Source organism: Otolemur garnettii, unplaced genomic scaffold (assembly GCF_000181295.1).
Source record: "Otolemur garnettii isolate 467f Iridium unplaced genomic scaffold, OtoGar3 scaffold00016, whole genome shotgun sequence".
Lineage (NCBI taxonomy): Eukaryota > Metazoa > Chordata > Mammalia > Primates > Galagidae > Otolemur > Otolemur garnettii.
In genome coordinates, this window is record NW_003852411.1 from 18,282,519 (window position 1) to 18,295,473 (window position 12,955).

Consider the following 12,955-nt stretch of genomic DNA (forward strand, 5'->3'; position numbering starts at 1 on the left):
AGCCTGTGGAGGTGATACTCTTACAATTATTCTCTCACTCACTCATGCGTTTAGCTTTCCATTCAGCAAACATTCACTGCTAAGAATTGGGCTAGGCTCTTGGGTCCTAGACCCTGAGAAGCCACAGCGAGTTTTTAAGAAAGGAAATAATACTCTGTGACTTACAATGTAACTGATCATCTTGAAGATGCATATGTGTCTGGACAAAGCTAAAAGGGCATTGCTTCCATGTTAACAGTGCTTCTCTCTGGCTGGTGGGATTGCTAGTGAATGTCACTTCCTGTTTCGTATCTCTCAGTACTTTCCACATATCCCACATTGAATGTGAATTATTTTTTAATTAAATCATCGCTGTGTACATTAATGCAGTCATGGGGTACAGTGTGCTGGTTTTATATACAATTTGAAATATTTTCATCAAACTGGTTAACATAGCCTTCATGGCATTTTTTTAGTTATTGTGTTAAGACATTTATATTCTACATTTAGAAACTTTCACGTGTACCCGAGTGTGAATTATTTATCAGAAAAAAAAAAAGCTTCAAGTGAAAAGATGAAAAGATCAAACTTTCAACAGTGTGGAGAAGGCTCCTCACACGCTTTGATATCAGATGACTTTTCTGACAGGGACGCTTGACTTTACCCTCACCTTCTCTGTCACCTGACTGCATCCTACTATTCCTCAGCTTTCAGTGGAAACTTCCCTTCACTGAAAAGCCTTTGACCGCTCAGGTGAGGTCAGATCTCCATGTTCAGCACTCCTGGCCTCTGGGGTTCTCCACCACTTGTCATTCTTACAAGTACAGAATGTCTGGCTTTTCCACCAAAAAGTAAGCCCCCTGAAGGCAGGCATCGTATCTGCCCTGTTCACAGAGGTTTCCCAGGACATTAGTCACTCATAAATATGGTTGAAATGAATCAATAACAGTGTTAAAGGAAGACTGAAGACAGCCTGGTAGGGAGGTAATTATGATAGTCTGGCCGAGGAGGTAGAGTGTCCAAACTGAAGAAAGGGCCCCACCATGGAGGGGAAGGAGGAGCTGGAGAAGTTACAGGACATCATCTGCAGAACTCCGTCACTACTTGGATTCATTCAACAAGAAGTGAAGTTTTGGAAATATTTCAGAGGTAGAACTGATATAGGACTGGCTGATAAACTGGAGGTAGGAATGGTGGAAAGGGAGCTTGCAAGGAAGCTTCAAGAGTTTTGTCTCGGGAAGCTGGAAGTGTGACGATAAACCTCTCTGAGATGGAGAAGGCAATGGGGGGAGTAAGAGTTCTAATTTTAGGAGAGAAGTAAGGCGTGGAGAGAAATGCAGGGTGAATCCCAGATTTTGTCTTGTGGGTCATTCTCTTAGGCTAGAAATGAAGAGAGTGAACCAAGCTGAAGAGGAAACATGAATTCGGTTTGGGATAAGTTACGTTTGAAGCGCCTGCTGAGACAGCCAAGATATATCCAACAAGGTTGCAGGGGACTAGAATCCAGAATTTCTGGATGGAAGTCTGCAAAGATGAAGATACAGACGTGGTGGTGATCATGAAGCCATCGGGGTAAATAAGAAGATGTATAAAATAAGGAGGGTAGAGAAAGACCAACGCCAGAACTTTTAGGAAACTGATATTTTGGGAGGAAGAGGTTCCCTAAAAAGAGATGGATAAGAAATTGTCAGAAGGGTAAAAGTGTCCGGAAATTATATGCAACAAGAAGCACCATTTTGATCAAAGCAAGAGTTTAGAAGGTGAGAAGTACATTGGAGTAACGAGTAGGAGCTAGATTTTGGAGACCCTTTGAGACCCGGGAGAGAAAGTGGCTCCTGGTGAGAGGTAGTGATGATGAGTATAGGTGTGCTGGCTTTGGGGAAACAGTGTGGGCCAGTCTGGAGATTTGGAGATAAGAAATAGAAAGTGACCTTTGAAGAATCTATTTCTCATCAAATGATATGTCATATAAACCAAATCACCACTGACTCAAATAAGCCGGGGAGTAAAACCGAGAATTTCAAGCGTTATCATTATTTTGGCCTGGTTCTTATAATTAGCCCCTTGGCAATGGCAAAGGACATAAAACACCCCCCAGGAATCCTGCTGGGCTAGCCAAGTTCAAAACCAACTGCAGCTCATCCAGTAGCCTTCCAATAAGCCTCTGTCACAGCCCTAAGGCACCACGCGAACTTTAGAGCTTTTAGTTTATGTTCCAGAAGGAACCATCACACAAGTGCAGAAAAATATCTGTCTACCTTTCCATCATGATGTTCCACAGTAAGGAGAAAATGGCCCGAGGCGAGGGAAAGCAGACATCATGACTCTTAAGCTTTGGCAGCCTTACCTTCTTCCAGGCCACTGTGGTTTGGGGAGAGGTTTGAAGCTAAGCTTCAAAAACAATTACCAACGAAGGATCTGGCTAACATAACCACAGAGGGAGACGGCGATGAGGTGGATCTTTGCAGAAGACATCGAGGGCAGGGCCAGTACATGAACCTGAACGTGGGACAGGCATGTTGGTGGACGGTGTGGACGAAGGAGTGTGCGTGTCATAGGAGGACATGCCCATCTGTGTGGATGGGAAAGCCGAACAGCAATCCAGACTGACAGGAAGATGGCTGGCCACTGGTAGCCTGTTTATGAACATCTGCAGGAGATTGTGCTTGGCATAAACACTTTGCAAACACACATTGTGTGGTTACTTTCAGGAAGTCCTAAGGTTGCAGCCGCTGATAGAAGCCAGAAGCTGCAGAGACTCAACTCAGGGATGAGCTAGATAGGTCTGCTGCCCCCGAGGAATGGCTGGCCCTGAGAACACTGTGCTTGGGAGTCTGGTTGGGAGACCAGGGAAGAAAGAGTAAGGTAAACACAGTTGATCGTGAAGTTCTTTGGTTAAGGCTTTGGCCAGGCCCCTGCCAACCCCCCAGATACATTCCATGCTGGGTTGGTTTCTCTTCTCATTGGAAGGTGAGAGAAGCCTTTGAAGAGAGAGACCACTTCCAGGGGACACAAAAGCTGATGTCCTGGAGGCCCAGAAGCCTCTGGTTATAGGGTTGAGCCCTCTAAGCTTCCTTGAGGTGCACTGTGTTGGAAAAGACAGATCCCTCTGTTCTCTTGGCTCAGTGAGATCCAAGAGGCAAAACCACAGGAAGGAAGCTCAAGGGTGAAGAGGCACCAAGAAGGGTCAAGGATAACAATTAGCCCCTTTAGTGTGGTCCAAGGCTAAGAGTATGACATCAAAGCCAGCAGGAAAAGAGGAAGATCCACCCCAGAGAGATTCCCTCTCCCAGATCTCTCCAGTACTGCCCTGTCCAGCAAACATACTTCTGGGTGCTACAAAAGCCAAGAAGAAACAATTTCTATGCCTGTGGTGCTCAGGATTTTCTAGACAGGATCTATTTGTACACAGTCTGTTCAGACGGTGAGTGTTGGAGGGGAGTACAAGATATGAAGAGTGAACCAAGGAGCAGCCATAACCCTGCCTGGGGTCCCCAGGGAAAGCCTCCTGGAGAAGCCGGATACAGGTGCTTTGAGGGCAGGAGCCCTCTTGTGTGTGCACTCTCTCAAGCACTCACACATGCACACACATGTACGCCGTAAATGTTTTAGTGTGAACCTCCTGCAGGCCCTGTACAATATCACATTTTGCATAAGGCAGATATGTAATAAAGGGTTTTGAGCAAATCCAAGAATTCATTGCTGTTTCTACATGTATCTCTTTGATCATTCCTCTGCTTTCTTCCTAAATATTACTCCTTTTCCTTTGCCAGAAATGCCCAGAGATTTTCATTTGGGAGTAACTTCCAGAAAACTGGATGTCAATCAGATATGGAAATTGCCATTTTATAACATGAGGCAATACTGGAGGAAAGGATGCCTGTGGCTTATAGTTAGAAGAGGAATCGGCTGCCTGATAATAATCATAGACCATTTATAGGACTCTCACTCTCGGCTAAGTGCTGTTTTCTGTGATTTAAGTATTAAATCCTTTAATCCTCACAATAACCCAGTGAGGTGGGTGTTATCACAGTGAGGACCGACAAAGGGCCCTTGCAACTTGTTCAAGGCAAGTAAGTGGTGGAGCCAACTCAGTCAGGCTCCAGAGCCTGGGATCCCACCCATCCCCAACTCAGGACTGAAAACTAAGGGCAAGAGCATCCTGAATTATCCTCCTCCTGTATAGACCAGAGATCACTAATTATGTAATAACTATTTTAAATGCCATAATGTCCACCAGTTCATTTTTTTCAACCCTCTTGTTTCCTGTAGGGACTGGCAGGTCTAAATGCAAAGAGCTTTCTAGATGGTCGCTTTTACCCAGGCTTATATTCCAGTGGTAATAAATGCAATCCATAAAAGGCAAGATAGTGTTAGAGAAAATGATGAGTTCTGTGATTCTATCAGATCACAGGGAGGAGTCAAGGTCCTGCTATGTTCTGACAATAGGAGGCCAGGAAGGCCTGGGGACAAGGATAAAAGGGCAGGGCTAGCTCAGCTTCAGTAAGTATTCCTATTTGGTCTTACTGTCTTGGAGATAATGATCATTTGGCCTCCTGAGAGCCCTTCGAGATTGACAACCTCATGTGTATATCTGAGGAAGTGAAGATCATCAAGACTCACTGATTCAAACAGCATCATTAACAATGACTAGTGTCAATCTTCCTTCAACTTTCCCAGTGTTAAAATCAATAGTAATCGAAACCCAACCTAGCACAATAGAAGTGTAAAAGATGACTGAATGAAGCAAAAAGGACAAAGAGAATCCCACAGAAGACTTGCGTGGTCATTCCCAGACGAAAGTACTCAACAACGAAGTATCCACTTGTGTGGGCCTGTTCTCACATCTTCCTTACATCAGCTTTTCCTACTGAGTCACCATTTCCTTTCATTACTGAAACGTTCCTCATCTTCCAGAAGTAGACCCCGTGGTTAACTAAGGCCTGAGGCTGAGGTTTTGTACAGAATCCTGGATCAAACCAGAGTAGGAGTCACAGCCTCATGTCACACACCAAGGGCAGATTTCAAATGTATGAGAAGACGAGTCTAATTTCTACCTCAGTGATTGCCATAGTTTGTAAGACTATATCAAATAGAACATGGAATAATATTATTTCTAAAAAATATATATGTTTGAGATGGAGTTTCACTCTACTGCTCAGGCTAGGCTGCTGTGATGTCATCACAGCTCACACCAACCTCAAACTCTTGGTCTCAAGCAAGCCTCCTGCCTCAGTCTTCCAATAGCTGAGACAACAGGCGCCCACCACCATGCCCTGCTAATTTTTCTATTTTTAGTAGAGACAGGATCTTGCTGTTGCTGAGGCTGGTTTCAAAGTCCTGAGCTCAAGCAAGCCTTCCACCCAGGCCTCCCAGAGTGTTAGGACTACAGACATGGGCCACTGAACCCAGCCTTCTTTCTACAAATATTCCTTGAGTTTGTATACTAAGTGCTAGGGATTCATCTATGAGCTGGGAGATGGAAAATTGAATAAAATAGACTCATCGTCATCATCTATACCTTCGGTTTACATTTCTGAAGGGTAAGAAAGATCAGCACTCCCTGTAATAGAAGAGAGTCGATATTAACAAAGTATTGCCCTGTAGTTCTCTGAGAGAAGTAAATGGATGAATGATAGTTTATATTATTCGTGAATCTTTAGATCCCTTTAAGGAATGTACATTAGATTTCTCAGTGCTGTGCAGGATACTAATGAACATTAAGAAAACATGGCCTGACAGCTTATACCCTACAGAGATGGAGTCAATTCTATTTTATTTAATTTGGGTAGTTACCATTATACTTTCAGTCCTCTCTTCCTTATGTAGGACAGAGACACCAAGGATACCCGACTAAATCCAAGGAGGAAAATATAAAATTCCATATTGAACCCTGAAAGCAGATGTCTAACAAGTAGAACCCAATCCTGTAACTTAATTACTTGATCGAAAGGGGTTTACTGGGCCCGGCACCTGTGGCTCGAGCGGCTAAGGCGCCAGCCACATACACCTAAGGTGGCGAGTTCGAATCCCCAGCCTGGGCCCGCCAAACAACAATGATGGCTGCAACCAAAAAATGGCCAGGCGTTGTGGCGGGCGCCTGTAGTCCCAGCTACTTGGGAGGCTGAGGCAAGAGACTCGCTTGAGCCCAGGAGTTGGAGGTTGCTGTGAGCTGTAATGCCATGGCACTCTACCCAGGGGGATAGCTTGAGGCTCTGTCTCAAAAAAAAAAAAAAGAAAAAGAAAGGGGTTTACTGAATGCTGAATGCCTACCAGGCACCTAATGCTTGTGCTGTGTACTATGGGAAACCCCAGAAAGTGTTATGACACAAATTCCACTCCCAGACAAGATGGGGAACAATTGGTGAATAACACAAGAATATTACATTAGTTCTTTACGACATCACAGTGCAAAGGATAGGTGTGTGACACAACTTTGAGGGGCAAGACACAATTGTAAGAGGGACTGTACCTAACAAATGTGATCAGTGTAACCTGGTTTCTTGTATCCTCGATGAATCCCCAATAATAAAAAAAAAAAAGTGCATCTAGAAATACAATTTTAATCTCTTTCTCTACAGTCAATCAGGAAAAAATGCAAATGCCCCTGATGTGACTGACAACTGGCATACTCAGTAGGAGACTAGACATATCCAGGAACATTTTTCTTATTCTAACATAAGGTAGCTGGAATGTTGGAGAAGGGGTGGAATTTTAGGGTCTCTTTGGCAGACATGCAGTATAAAGAGGCATGGGCTACAGACAGAATGATACCACACACACCTCTACTGCTCTGGGGCTGCTGGGTGGCCTGTGAGGATCACCTGGACCCTTCTCCAGGAAAGGGGACATCTGCCTTGTACTGGTGTCATCAGGACTCATCCTGTGGCTTGGCAGAGGTTTTCCACCCTTGAATCCCATTAACTTACTGCTCTTTGATATGTTTGTCCCCATGGCTACTAAAAGCAATGCATCTGAGCTAAAGTGCTAACGTTCTGCCTTTTAATCAGATACATTTGGAATTTAGAAAAGCCAAGAAGAGGAGAAAGAAAAAAGAACAAGGAGAAATAATGTGAAAGAAAGGAAAAAAATATATCTTACTTTCCTATCCACTATTTATTCCCCTCCCCAGGCAAAAATTGATTAAGAACGCTGCAAAAGAAGATGGGTGTAACCTTTTCCCTGAAACCACACAAAACATTCTGTTTCAGCTGGAGAAGAGTGCCTTGAAGGGCACCGAGTTAGATTCCAAACCTCAGAGTAAGTATAGGCTTCCCTCTGGTGAGGGAGGAGGGAGCAGAGGCCAGCAACAGGGTCAGCTTCACAGTCAAGAAGACCCTAGGCCTGGGCACCGAAATTGAGCGCCGTGGCTCTCTTGGAACTCCACTCAGGCAGAAGTTCTGTGACCCACAAAGCCCCAGGGGCCCTTGTGTCTCCAGGTAGTAGGTAGGAGGATTCCAGAGTGGCCACAATGACTTTCCCGCCAGCTCTTGAATATGATCTGTGAACATCACCATTATCACCATCCTCACCATCAGCCCAGGGATGTCAGTGCTGGTTCTGTGCCAGCAGCACCATTGATCCCAGAAACACAGGGCCTAAGCCTCACCTCTGTCCTCTGGACTTTGCACGCTTACTAGATGAACAAAATTTATGTTTTATGATTTCGTCTTTTAAAAACGTATTTTAGTTTTTTAATTGACATATAATCATTGCATATATTTATGAGGCACATAGTAATATTGGAGATAAACACTGTATAGTGATCGGATCAGGGCAATCAGCGTATCCATCATCTCAAACATTTGTCATTTCTTTGTGGTGACTATGCTTTTAAAGAGGCTTGTGAAAGCCCCTCCCTCTCCCTGTGGTCCTCATGAGCACTTTTGTTTCTCTCCTTCTCTGGAAGAGACAAAAGGTCACCCCTATCATGATCATAATTGCGGTCTTTGCTATGCCTGGGAGAACAGAGGAACGGACATTCTTTTCTAGAGTATGAGCCAGCAGCTGATATCCACAGAAGTTGCACTTGAGGGGAAGGTCCAAGCAGCAAAGAGAGAATTTGTGTCAGGCCAGGTCTTTCCCATTCAGAATGGCAATGTCCAGTTAGGACATGGTCAAAGGCAAGAGCCTGAACCACCGAGATTCAATTTATGAGCACCTGCTACCCACTAGATATTCTGCTAGAAACTGGGATATTAAGTTGAAAACAACACATTTCCTTAAGGAACTTTCCACTAAATTGAAGAAATTAATACAAATACAATATCCAAAGAGTTGTATGTGAACCTGTCAGCCCCTCCTTCCTTGACTTTGACTTCCCTTCAATTCTGTTGAAAGGCCAAAAGGACCCCAATTTGCACTTTCTTTGCTCCTCCCCTTCAGCACCCCCTTCAGCATGTAGGCCTTACCGAAATGGGCTGTTAAACATATCCTGTAGAGACAGGGGATTAGCCCAGAGTCACAGCAGACCCTTGTAAAACCACCTTCCTATCCTTGGTTGCCCTGCTAACTAGCCAACCCCCAACCCTGTAAATCTAACCTTGCAAAGATCCCACCTACCTCCCTCCCCCCTCAACTGAAAAAAGGTATAAAAAAGCCCCTTCCTTTGTGATGCTTTGCTGAGAATTTGGGATATGTATCCCTCTCGGTCAGCTAACCAACAAAGAACCCCATACCTAACTTGAACTCAGTGCGCTGGCATTTTGTCTATAATTCCACTTGTGTTGCGTACAACACTGTAAGAACAGATATGTGCTTACCTTTGCACATCTCTTTAGAAATGCAGAATGGCCAAATCTTGTGCACAGAAATTATAAGTCACTCTCAAACAGGTTAATTAGGAAAAGAGGAACCGGGAGTGGAGAATAGAGGAAGGAGGTAAAGCAGATGACAGAAGAAGTAAGACGCCTACACTGAAGTTTCACTAAAGTTAAAGTAGATGAGTGTAGTGGGGTGGGTAGCACCCACTCAAAATTCATGTCCACTCACAACTTGAGAATGTGACCTTATTTGAAAATAGGATCTTCAAGGGCACATGTGAAATTTACTAGGTGTAATAGAATATAAATGTCTTAACACAGTTAACTAAGAAAATGCTGTGAAGGTTATGTTAACCAGTTTGATGAAAATATTTCAAATTGCACATAAAACCAGCACATTATACCCCATGATTGCATTAATTGTACACCGCTATGATTTAATAAAAAAAAGAAAGAAAGAAAATAGGATCTTAGTAATGTAAATAAAGTGAAGATTGAGATGAGATCATACTGGATTAGGATGGGCTCTAAATCCAAATGAAAATGTTCTAATCAGAGACAGAAAAGAATACCAAGTCACAGCAGGAAAGAAGGCCGGGTGAAAGCAGGAACAGAGATTGAGTGCTCCTGCCATAAGGTACGGAGCACTGGGAGCCACTAGAGCAGGAAAAGGAAGAGGTGGGGAGGGATTCTCCCCTAGAGTCTAGAGTAGGATGACCAGATTCTAACATCTGTAAGGTGGGACAACATGGGGGGGGGGCGGTGGGGCGGGGGACAGCGCTGGGCAGGGCCTGACAACAAGGCAAACTTTGATAAGCAGTTCTCGATAATCACTTCTCAGCAATTATTTATTACAGTTTAACATTATAAAATTAACAAAAATAATATAAAACTCATATTCTGGTGAAATAGCCATATAGTGGCCAAAAACCGTATATTCCCTTCTTGTTCTCCAGCCCGTTGGTGCATTCTTTCCAAAAATTGGGACTTTTTTAAAACGCTGCTGGACGCGGGACAAATTGTTGAAAAGTAGGACTGTCCTGCCAAAATCGGGACGTCTGGTCACCCTAGTCTAGAGGGACCATAGCCCCGCTGGAGAATGAATTTCTGTTGTTTTAAGCTAATAAGTTTGTGACAATAGACTGTGGCAGCCACAGGAAACTAACAAGGAGGAGAAGTAAACCAGATCCTTAGAACTGGAACTAGCCTGAGAAAAAGCAGATTACTAAGACGGAAAAGAGTTGACAGCTTCTGCACACAAATACCAAGGCCATGACTGAGACTATCAGGAGCTAGGTGGAAGGGTTAAGAATTACCTGCTGAGTTATGCCTCATTGTTTAAACAAAATTCTCCTAAACCATTTCTAACTCAAGCACCGACTGACTTGACATCTCTGGATCACAGTAGAATCATTAAAAAGCAATGCAGCCTGGCAAACCTCGTGGGCTGGAAGTCAGGCCCATGTGTTCTACGATTTCAACCTGCACCAGTACTGTATCCAGTGCCCTACAGGCAGACCCGGGAAGGTGGGAAGTTAACAATGCCAAGTCCTCAAGTCAAGGAGACATGGAATGTGTGGATGGAAAAACAAGACAGAGAAAGGAAACTTCTTTGCATGAATGCTATCTGCAACAAATCAAAACAAATAAGCAAGCATCTCCTTGAAACTGCAGGGAAGAAAATTTAACACCTTTTTTCTGAAATCAGGCATACTAAGTGGAAATTGAGTGCCATATCCCCTACTACTAATTTAAAACGTGCAAACTGTCAATTACATTGTCTTTATTAGGCATCAGCCTTTAGGATTAATGTAAAAATAAAAAACACTTTTCACACACTTCCCTCTGCTCAGAACCTTATTTTTTCACACAATTTCAAGTTCTATAAAAGCAAATTTTCCTTTCTGCTGACCAAGACACAGCAGTGGTTCTGGCCTGGTTAAAAAAAAAAAATTATATATATATATTCAGGTTCCTAAACTGGGGCATACTAGCTAAAAACATTTACATGGGATTGGTGACATGTGACACAGTCTGCACCACCTCCCTCATCCAGTCAACTGCTCCTCACCTCGTTGATTGACAGAAACTGGCACATACCCGAGGTTCAGCTAAGCATTTGCTGAACTAAACTGCAGCAAATGGAAAGGCCGGCAGAGAGAGAGTCTCTGGCAGGAAGACCCACTGAAGGGGAAACTGGAGGGATGAAAAATCCAGAGTGGCCAGAGGAGTTTGGTGGGAATTAACGGTGCTACCGAGAGCTGCTGCCGAGAGCTGCTGCCGAGATCTACTGCCATCATAACATCACGTTAAGGTTCTTGAACTATTTTTGTAGGTGATAAGGAGCTACCAAAAGTGTCTAGTTGTAGTGTCTTAGAAAGTTCACACCCTGGTGGCTAAAAAGGTGAATGTTTTTGTGGGAAAATTGGTTAAGTTAAAAAAAAAAAAAAAGAAAGAAAAAATGGAGGGTAAAAAGAGATAAAGAGGGCCCGAAGTAGGGAGGGGGAATAGGAATGGTGAACATTAGGAAATAATCTGAAGTACAATCAATATGATTTGGGTGATCTGTGGGATAGAACATTGTTATCGGAGCCTGAGTTCCCTCCCTATCACCTGCAAATGAAGAATCCAAGACAGAGAATTTGATGCAAGCAGTTTATTTGGGAGCAAGAGAAAGGGATCAGGTCAGTAGAACAAGAAAGAATGAAAAAGAAATGCCAGGATGGCAATAAGTTGCTACTCAGTTAGCCTCTGCCACAGGTGACTGGTGCTGGATATCTCTCGGAGACCCTCTGAGGAACCCTGTGAAATGTGTTATCCATATGCTTCCAACCCAGTTGCTTTTGGAGGGTCCCCATGGCTGTCAATCCCCCTGCACTCGGTCACCATGCATGTCAGCTGCTGAACAGGCTCTTAGCTCCTCCGGGTCCATATCAATGGCAGGGAAGCCCAGGGCAAGCAAGGAGAGGTGCCTGATGTAAACCCAAGGCACATCTTTCTTCAGCTGAACTAAGTGGTAGCAGCCCACTTGGAGCTGGTCAGCCACGAGGTGTGGCTTAGGGGGTTTGCAATGGCGTCCAGGATAGTAAGAAAGAAAAGGAGCCAAAGGTGACTGTGATTCCCAGTAACACCATTAATTAAGACATGGAGAATTTAGAACAGAGCAAGCAATTTAGAGAAGTCGTTACTGCAGATCATGCTGAGAATACAAAGCCCCAGGTGGTCTCCCCTGGACACCCACTGTTCTGACCTTACTACCTACCTTCTCCTTCTCTCACTCACCTCCATGCCTTCTTGCTTTCCCTCCGACACCCTGCATATGCTTCTACCCCACTGGCTTCAGAGCTGCCACCTGGAACGTCCTCCCCTCCCACCCCAGCTCACTCCCTCAGGCCCTTTGGGTCTCTGTGTAGCAGTACCTCCTTCATAATTCTCCTTTTACTTTGCTTTACTTCACAGCGTGTCTCCACTTGACACATATTTGTGAACTGACCATCATTAAAGCCTAAGCTCTATGAAGGCAGGGACTTTGTTTTGTTCACAGCCGGGCTCCTAGAACAGTGCTGTACGCAGCGGGAAGTCCCAGTAAATGTCTGTTGCAGGAAGGGATGCTCACAAGCTCAGACTGGCCCGTGTGGAGCTTAACATACTGTGGCCCCCAGCATGGAGGTACAACTGTGGCCTGGGAAGATGGGTGCGCAGGTGGCTGAGATCATGACCGCCTGTGACCCGGGCTGGCTCCACGGGCATATCACCTATGTGTCACTCAGAACCCTAAGTCCAGAGGAGCCCTGAGCTTGGTTTAATGCTCTCCTGCCACGATCTTGAAATTAAGAACTTTATTTTTGAACTTGTGCCTTGTAAGTGAAGTCCAGTGGAACCAAGGAACATGCGCATGAGCAGAGGGGACACGTGTGCCCGTCAGTCCTGGCTTCTCCCTTCGTGGAATGCCCCATCAGCACAGAATCATGGTGCACCATGACGTGTGGAAGATTTGTGAGACTCAAAGCTAGTCCAAGGTAGAGTACCATGGTCAAGGCTGAGACATTGGTGTCCCTGAGAGGCTACCAGAACCTGCTTCCTACAAAGAAAGAAGACAATGATATCTTTTTTTTTTTTTTTTTTTTTTTTTTGAAAGACTGACATATTGCTTTGGGTGTTCTTTCATACAATACATGGTTTTCATCATTACCCCCTCCTCCAAAAAAAAAAAA